Source organism: Papaver somniferum, chromosome 8, assembly GCF_003573695.1.
Source record: "Papaver somniferum cultivar HN1 chromosome 8, ASM357369v1, whole genome shotgun sequence".
Taxonomy (NCBI): domain Eukaryota; kingdom Viridiplantae; phylum Streptophyta; class Magnoliopsida; order Ranunculales; family Papaveraceae; genus Papaver; species Papaver somniferum.
This window is the reverse complement of record NC_039365.1, coordinates 28,247,136-28,256,200: the sequence shown is the minus strand read 5'-3', so window position 1 is coordinate 28,256,200 and position 9,065 is coordinate 28,247,136.

Below are 9,065 nucleotides of genomic sequence, written 5' to 3'. Positions count from 1 at the left end.
CGTTTTCAAAAATGCATTTTTGGCGGGAAAGCATGTTACAGAACTGGCAGATTTGGAGATCGGATTCTGACGTGATTCTAGGGATATTCAATCGTTACTTTGGTTGGATTGGGTGTGATATGACTAAACAGGCCTGTTACAAGCAATTTAACCCAACCAATTGGGCTGGATAAGCCGGAAGAAGAGATCAAAGCTCAAACAGGACACATAAGTTCTGTTTAGCTTCAAATATTTTGTGAGAGATTTTTGGGAGACTTTCACGCTGGAAATACACACACTTGGTCATGTTAAAGTCCTAAGAATAGATTGGTTGCTATTTCATAGCTAACATCACGCGTAGAGAGTCACAGGAGAGATTTTCTCTCAACTGCATGCGGAGAAGAATAAAAAGAATGGTTGTTGTTAGTAGAGATTTTTGGGGGATTTGAGGACTATATAAGAGTGGGTTTACGTCATAGAAAGTTTATCAAGAGTTTGGGAAGGTTTGGGACGCAGAGGAGCGAAGAAGAAGGATTAACATCAATTCCCACCTGCTGCTGCTGCTGCCATTAGAGGACCTTGAAGAACACGAAGAACAGACTGCACAGAGCAGTCTTATTTTCCGCAGCGTCAACAGCAGCAGCGGAGTGTCGTTATTTTACTGCAGTTCCCTGGTATCGTTTCTTTCTGGACGTATTTTGTGGGTCACAGAACCACTGTTTTATAACTTTTGACTCTTTTGATCACACTTTGATCTTTGAACTAATATTTTGAGTGTATGATTAATATTAATAGCTAAACCCCAATACTGGGATGATGGAATAAACCATTCTTTATGCATGAGTAATTTTTATTTAATTCTTTTATGACTATTTGCACTATTATGAATAGAATTATGATTTTTATTGATTATTTGTGAATTTGTCTGATGATGTATGCTTAATACATGAGATTCTTGATGCATCATGCTTATGATTTACATCTAATAGTTTACAAAATCTATTTTTCGCAAAGAAAATAGTCGATATTTGTTATCATTATAAGCTATAATTGTCTAGAATTAATAGTTGATTCGCATGAGTATAAGAATTGATGGAATCCTGAGTCCTAGTATCTCTTGATCCTGTGACAAATTATGTATATATTTTTGTTTTAAAAATCTTTTCAAGTCCGAGCAACGAATCCTTATTTACCGCAATCGAAATATTACAACAAAATGGCGCTGCCGACGCGGACTTGTATATAGATTTGTTTTTAGGTTTAATTTTTTATTTATTTATTATTATTTGTTCCTTTTTACGTTTCTTTTTGTGTCTTTGATTTACAGGTTCGAAGTGGAATACTAAGGACCTGGGAACAAAAAGCTTAAAGTTAAAAGCTAAAAGCTAAAAGAGAAAAAAAAAAAAAAGACATAATTTTTTTTAGGATTTAATTTTTATTATTATTATTTTTTTGTATATAGATTTTATTTATTTATTTTTAGAATTTGTAAATAGGCTTTATTTGTCATAATTTTTGTAATTTTTGGACTTTTTATTTGGACTTTATTTTGGACTTTGGACAATTTATTTTAATTTTAAACCCTACGGAAGGGTTATATAAAAAAAATAAAATAAATATAAACTGTTTGCAGGGAAGGACGACGATTACAATATCGTCTCGGACCCTCGGGTTCGCACATGACATAGGAGTCGTGGCCCGAGTCGACTGCAACGGTTCATCCCCCGTCTGGTACGGGAGGTAAGTCCATCGAAACACTCGCGAATCTCCTGTAAGCGAGTTACTGTATTCCTTAAGGTGATTCATTGATTGAGGACGAATTTGGACTGTTTTTAAATTCCTAGTAAAGGGCAAGGACTGGCCATACAAGATAAGGGTTCGGATTTCATCACCGTTCTCTTCTTGCCCGCCTTAGGAAAACGAAACCAAACGCGAACCTAAGCCTAAAATTTTGAATAGAACGAGACCTATAGGGTAACGAGCTTAATAGGATAGTCGTTCAAAAAATATTGGTTGCTCTTTAAGCACACTTCAAAGTTCATGATGGTTTCTGTGAGTTGAATGCGTGACTGCGCCGCCTTGTGATAGCGGTGATGCCTTGGGTATCAAAGCTCCACTGAGCTTCCCTCGCCTCAATTCAACTTACTTTGACTCGGATTGATTCCAGAGGGGTTTGCTTAAATTGTAACGAATTCCCTTTCGAAGGATTAGAAGCTGGTCTAGAAACAATCTAAGTGGAGCCATCATGCTTGTTGTTTGCTAGATTTTATAGGTTTGATTTGGTCGAGTCAGCCTTGTTTGTGATTGTGTAGAATTCCCTTGCAATTAAGGATGTCGAACTGGTATGATAGAAGCCAATACAATGAGTATCGATCTGAATTTGAATATGGACATCATCATTTTTATGACCATGGTGGGAATAGTAGTTGGGAACGCCAACCTTTTCAAGGTTATGGTTCATACCATGGTGAGCCCAATTACTATCCACACGCGAATTGGTCTTACGAGCAAGAAAATCAGGAACACTGTAGTACTGGTTACTCGTTTTTGGAAACTAGTCCTGATTATGATATTTATGAACCTGTTCCATCTCTAGAAGAGACCCAACAACGGATTGAAAGGATGTATAAACGTTTATTTGCAATGAATAGTTCAAAAGAAGAGTGTACACGATATTATGAGATGATAAACGAGAGTGGTGAACGTATAAGTGTTATGCTCAGTGAAATTCAGGCACGTCTAGAGGCAGAAAATGAACAGTTAGCTAATGCTGCTCGAAATAATCTAAATTTCCAAAATAGGGTTTCTAATTCTACCCTTGATATCAATAGTGAATATTTGCCTAATTTAGAGGACGAGGCTAGAATAAAAGACATTACTTATTTAGATAAGGTGCAATCATCTTTGTACTATTATGATGATGAGGATAGCAGTAATGAAGAATCTGAAATATGTAGGCATAGTGATCAGGAATCTATTAATCCAATTGAGCTTTATAATGATTATATTATTTCTAGTTCAAATCCAAATAATTTTTATGATTATTCACCTATTCAAAAGGACGAGGATTTGATTAGGGATACCACCGTTTTAGACGATGTAGTTTCTCCTTTTGATTACGAAGCCGATAGTGGTTTAGAGGAACGGGTTTATTCCGAAAATGTTGTTTTAGAGTCTAGCGACTTAGAAACAATAGTATTAGATGAAGAAGATATACCCGTAGAGATGAGTAAAGATGCACTACCTGATAATAAATTAGAAGAATCAATTGACCATTTTCAAGAATCTAATGATCCAGAAATTAGGGAGATTGTAACTAGTCTATCTAGAGACACTGAAAACTCTAAGTTTGGGGGTGATTATCACCTTCCTATTGCCTTACCTTTAACTCTCAGAAAGTCCCTTCACTTAGGACTTGATATCTCTGCCTCGACAATTTTACAAGATTACCTTCATACTCGTTTTCCCGAACCTAATGATGTCCAGGAAGAAGTTCAGTAGTTAGAAACCCATCCTCTGGTTGATGTGGTTTGCCCAGGCTATGATCCCCAGATTGACTTTGTTTTCCCACCAAATAGTTTTCTTCCAACTGTGGGAACGTTTATATTCCAAATGTATCGAATTTTAAGTTGTGAGACTAAACCTAAATGCTTTAGGAAATTATAATCGACACATTTGCTTAAGAATGACCACTACTCTCATTTTGGTCAATTATGTAAGTCAAACCTGATTGACTTAGAGGATCCTCAATTATTTAGGTTATTATTATGTGCTTCTAAGTTCTTATTTGAGTATTTACAGACTCTAGGACCTAATAATTCGGATCTCAATTTTGAGGAGTTGCAGCCTAAAGAAATATATTTAGACCCTTTTATAGAACCTGAACCTGAACCACAATTAGATATAGATATCTTAATCAGGAAACTAGGTAAGGGGTTGCTAGTCTTGTTCATTTTCTTGGTTTATTGCAGTTTCCTTTGGTCATCTCTATTTGGTTTTGAAGATCCACAGTTATTTCGACTGTTACTATATGATTCGAGGTGACTAATCTTTCCTAAGTCTGGCTGAAGACATTAAACTTAGCACTTCTTGGGAGGTAACCCAATCTCATGCAACACGGTAATATCTTTCCTTATCTCTTTTGCTTCAAATGGTAACAGTTTCTCCTTGTTCATGCTTTTAATTTCATCTTTAGAACATTGAGGACAATGTTAGATTTAAGTTTGGGGGTATGGGAGAAACTTTTTAGTTGCAGTATGAATAAATAAACTCCAGAGCCTAGAAATTTATGCCTATTAAGGATGGCACTAACCAATCTAAGTGGATGGAAGCATTTTGATTGTAGGAGTTGAGGAACCAATCTGATTAGATGGCAACATCTAAAGAGTCTATTCATAAAAGCACAGAGCTCAGGTGTTAGGAATAACATGATAGTTTCACCATATCTCGTTGAGTCCTTTTCATTTCTATTTTTATTTTATTTTGTTTTTAAACTATGTTACTCTAAGTGATTAGGTGGGGCTCACGATTCAAGTTGTTACCAATGCTAGGGTGAATTAGAGTGATTGAGATACCAAAAAAAAAGTTGAAAAAAAAAAAGTTGAAAAAAAAAAGTTGAAAAAAAAAATGAAAAAAAAAGAGAGAAATTTTTTTGAGACCAGACCATTTGACCAAAAGGAATAAATTCAATAAAGTCGACCACTGGTACCCTTGTATATGCCAGCTGTGTTGACCTAGAGTTAGGATTATCAATCACTGGTTCCCTTGTATATGCCAGTTTTGTTGATATTAGTCAGACTAGTATCTCAATCCATTAGGATAGGTTCATTTTGGCGGAGGCCTTCAGACAGATATGGGAAACGTCGTTTACTTAGTAAACATCAAAACCATCTATGTTTTTCTATATCCATCTCTTAATCTTTTCATGTGATTAGTTTGACTCCGAATATGATGTCCATAGTGCAACTATCTGAGTAGAGCTCTGTCACTTATATATGAATTTTAGTATGCTTGAGTTCAAACTCGTGTACATGAATTGGAATTTCGCATCAGGGTACTTCCTCTTGTAGTCAATAAGTATGCCAACCAAGGAGATTCTTTAGTGCCTTCCAAGGTTCGTTGTAGATAGCTAGGGTCTGGAGTATTAAGGTTTTGTGGGTATATCTCTTGTAAGCCCTCCCGAGACTATAACTCGGCCACTTGGGCCACCTAGGGGTTTAAAGGCTTGTTGCATGCGCTAAATGCAATCGACGATGCCTGCGACAGTGAGTTAGGATTTTATTTTCTATTTGATTTGCTCGAGGACTAGCAAATAATAAGTTTGGGGGTATTTGATAGGCACATTTTTGTGTCTTATATAATCTCAATTGTATATATTATTAGTGCTCGATTTTATATTTATTATGGCTTTTTATGTCCCTGTAGGTATTTTTGGAGAAATAAGCTTTTGCGGCGAAATTGGCTAAAAAAGTGGTTTTTGCGCTCGTGGGAGAAAATTACTATACAGACTCTCACTTTGGATAAGGGGTAACCTAATTACTAAGGGATGACCCATTTCCATGCATCTGCTAAATGGAGACCGGGACTGGATAGGGGAAGGTCACATTTCTTCACGTTTTCAAAAATGAATTTTTGGCGGGAAAGCATGTTACAGAACTGGCAGATTTGGAGATCGGATTCTGACGTGATTCTAGGGATATTCAATCGTTAACTTTGGTTGGATTGGGTGTGATATGACTAAACAGGCATGTTACAAGCAATTTAACCCAACCAATTGGGCTGGATAAGCCGGAAGAAGAGATTAAAGCTCAAACAGGACACGTAAGTTCTGTTTAGCTTCAAATATTTTGTGAGAGATTTTTGGGAGACTTTCACGCTGGAAATACACACACTTGGTCATGTTAAAGTCCTAAGAATAGTTTGGTTGCTATTTCATAGCTAACAGCACGCGTAGAGAGTCACAGGAGAGATTTTCTCTCAACTGCATGCGGAGAAGAATAAAAAGAATGGTCGCTGTTAGTAGAGATTTTTGGGGGATTTGAGGACTATATAAGAGTGGGTTTACGTCATAGAAAGTTTATCAAGAGTTTGGGGAAGGTTTGGGAGGCAGAGGAGCGAAGAAGAAGGATTAACATCAATTCCCACCTGCTGCTGCTGCTGCCATTAGAGGACCTTGAAGAACACGAAGAACAGACTGCACAGAGCAGTCTTATTTTCCGCAGCGTCAACAGCAGCAACGGAGTGTCGTTATTTTACTGCAGTTCCCTGGTATCGTTTCTTTCTGGACGTATTTTGTGGGTCACATAACCACTGTTTTATAACTTTTGACTCTTTTGATCACACTTTGATCTTTGAATTAATATTTTGAGTGTATGATTAATATGAATAGCTAAACCCCAATACTGGGATGATGGAAGAAACCATTCTTTATGCATGAGTAATTTTTATTTAATTCTTTTATGACTATTTGCACTATTATGAATGGAATTATGATTTTTATTGATTATTTGTGATTTTGTCTGATGATGTATGCTTAATCCATGAGATTCTTTATGCATCATGCTTATGATTTACATCTAATACTTTACAAAATCTATTTTTCGCAAAGAAAAGAGTCGATATTTGTTATCATTATAAGCTATAATTGTCTAGAATTAATAGTTGACTCGCATGAGTATAAGAATTGGTGGAATCCTGAGTCCTAGTATCTCTTGATCCTGTGACAAATTTTGTATATATTTTTGTTTTAAAAATCTTTTCAAGTCCGAGCAACGAATCCTTATTTACCGCAATCGAAATATTACAACAATCTTCTCTAAAATTTGCTCGAGATTTAATCTCCGATAGGCAAGATAAAAAGTAGTCACAAACATCTTCGTCTGATCATTTGTGATTCCACAATATCTTGTTTCGCTACCATACGATTAAGATTATTATGAGGTGATTGATATTTCTAAGCTATTCTTCGGGAATATAAGTCGGGTATATCACATTACACCATTTTTAGGGATTAGCAACGGCCTCTGACCGTTGTTGACAGGGGCCGCAACGGCAGGTCGTTGTTGCAAAACACGGTGTTGCATTTTTTCGCAACGGCATAAGCTCCGTTGCGACTATCGGTCAGCAACGGAGATTCGCAACGTCCAGTGTCGTTGCGACATTGTTTATTCGCAACCGAGGTCTGCCGTTGCTAAGCTATTTCTAATTCCAGGAATACCCCTACCCGGAACTAAATGTTATTGGTTCTGGTTCTAATTTATTGATTCTGGTTCTAATTTAGCAACAGATTAGAGACGTTGCTAATATTTTGCAACATAAAAAAAAGGGTCAAGTCTTCATTGACCTGGTCAAAATACATTTCACCCCAAAATTCCTCCCTGCAGTTACCCAGTTCCCCATATTCATCATTTCCACAGATATACAAACCATGCCATTCATTCATTCAACATACAAAACTGTATCTTATTATGAAAAATGGATTCTTCAATTGATGTTAACAAAAAGTATGAGTATCTGATACAAATGTATTCCAAGTATCACAACAAACTAGTGTACACATTAGAAACATACTTGGTTCCTAAGTTCAGTTCATGGAAAGTTACGGAATTCCTAAGTTCTTCTAACTTAAATCACTATAAGGAGATACTACATAAACTTACAAATCTTGCAGCCGCCAAGGGATATTTATGATCTCATAACATACAACATCATTCAATCAACCTGCGAACAAAGCATCACAAATTCTTCTAATCAGATAACCAGCATGCTTATAAAGATTGAGTCAAAAACTAATAAAGAAATAATATGATGTATAAGTACAAGCAGACAAAATCTGTGGAAATGATGAATACGGGTAACTGTACAAGTTTCCATTGTCTCTAATCCTACTTCCAATGACCTAAGTTAAAACAATGATACATCAAAAGCTTGCGCATATAATTGGTGTTCTGTAAACACATTGAATCTGCACCAGAATTTTGGGATCATCTTGCAATCCAGCTGAATTCAGCCAAATCCTAGCTAAATTGTGTTGGATTCTGTGATATCTGTTTAGGTCTGCACTAACATCTTTGATATCTGTTTACGTATGCACTAGCATCTTTTAAGCATAATACACAAAACTATCCCCTAAAACTGTTCTTGTTCTATTTAATACAAAAAATTCACCAAAATCTTGAGTCTTGATACTAAAAACGAAACTAAGAACTGGTGAACTACTAAATAATTTAAGATATATGACATACCATCAGTCATCTTGGCCTCGATGTTGGAAACATCTTTATCATCATTCACACGATCATAACCATAGCGAAGCTTCCATGAATGAGTATGCTCAACCGTAGAGAGTTCACAATCCACTGAAAAAATCCAAGTAATTTGCTATCAAAGTAATTCACACATTCACAATATTGGGCAAAAAGTTAAAAATGTAACACAGTCAATGCCCTGGAACTATCTTTACCAATTAACAATCAATGCTCATTACAAAGTCAATGCACATTTTTAGTCAAGAGCTTACCTTTAAGAGTTTTGGGAGATGGTTCCAGGTCTGAAAAAAGTGTGAACTGCACAAATAGAACCAAAAAGACCATATAAGTTAAGACAGCCGTTATGAAGACCCACCAGACTCAATGGCTTAGTGAATAAAATGCAAATGATAATGTAACGAAGATCATAACAAAGACTTACCGGAGTAAGGTCACCAACAACATAGTCCGTAGCAACATCACGAACAACATAGTACATCAAAAGTGATTACATAATAAAGATTAACATCAATAAGTTTGAAATCAATATGATAAGCATAATTAAGCAAAGGAAGTGTACTTACCAGGGATTGATATTCCCCCGGGTGGCTACTACCGCTTCAATTGACCTGCACTCAGTCACCTGCGCAACAAAATACAACAGAACCCAAACCACACACATCCATAAAGAAAAACCACTACACCATTTTTCCGGAATAGCAACAGCTGCGTGCAGTTGCAAAAGGGACTTGCAAAAGCAGCAAGCCGTTACGAAACATGGCGTTGCATATTTTTTGCAACAACTATAGAGTTGTTGCGAAAAAAAATTCGCAACGGTTT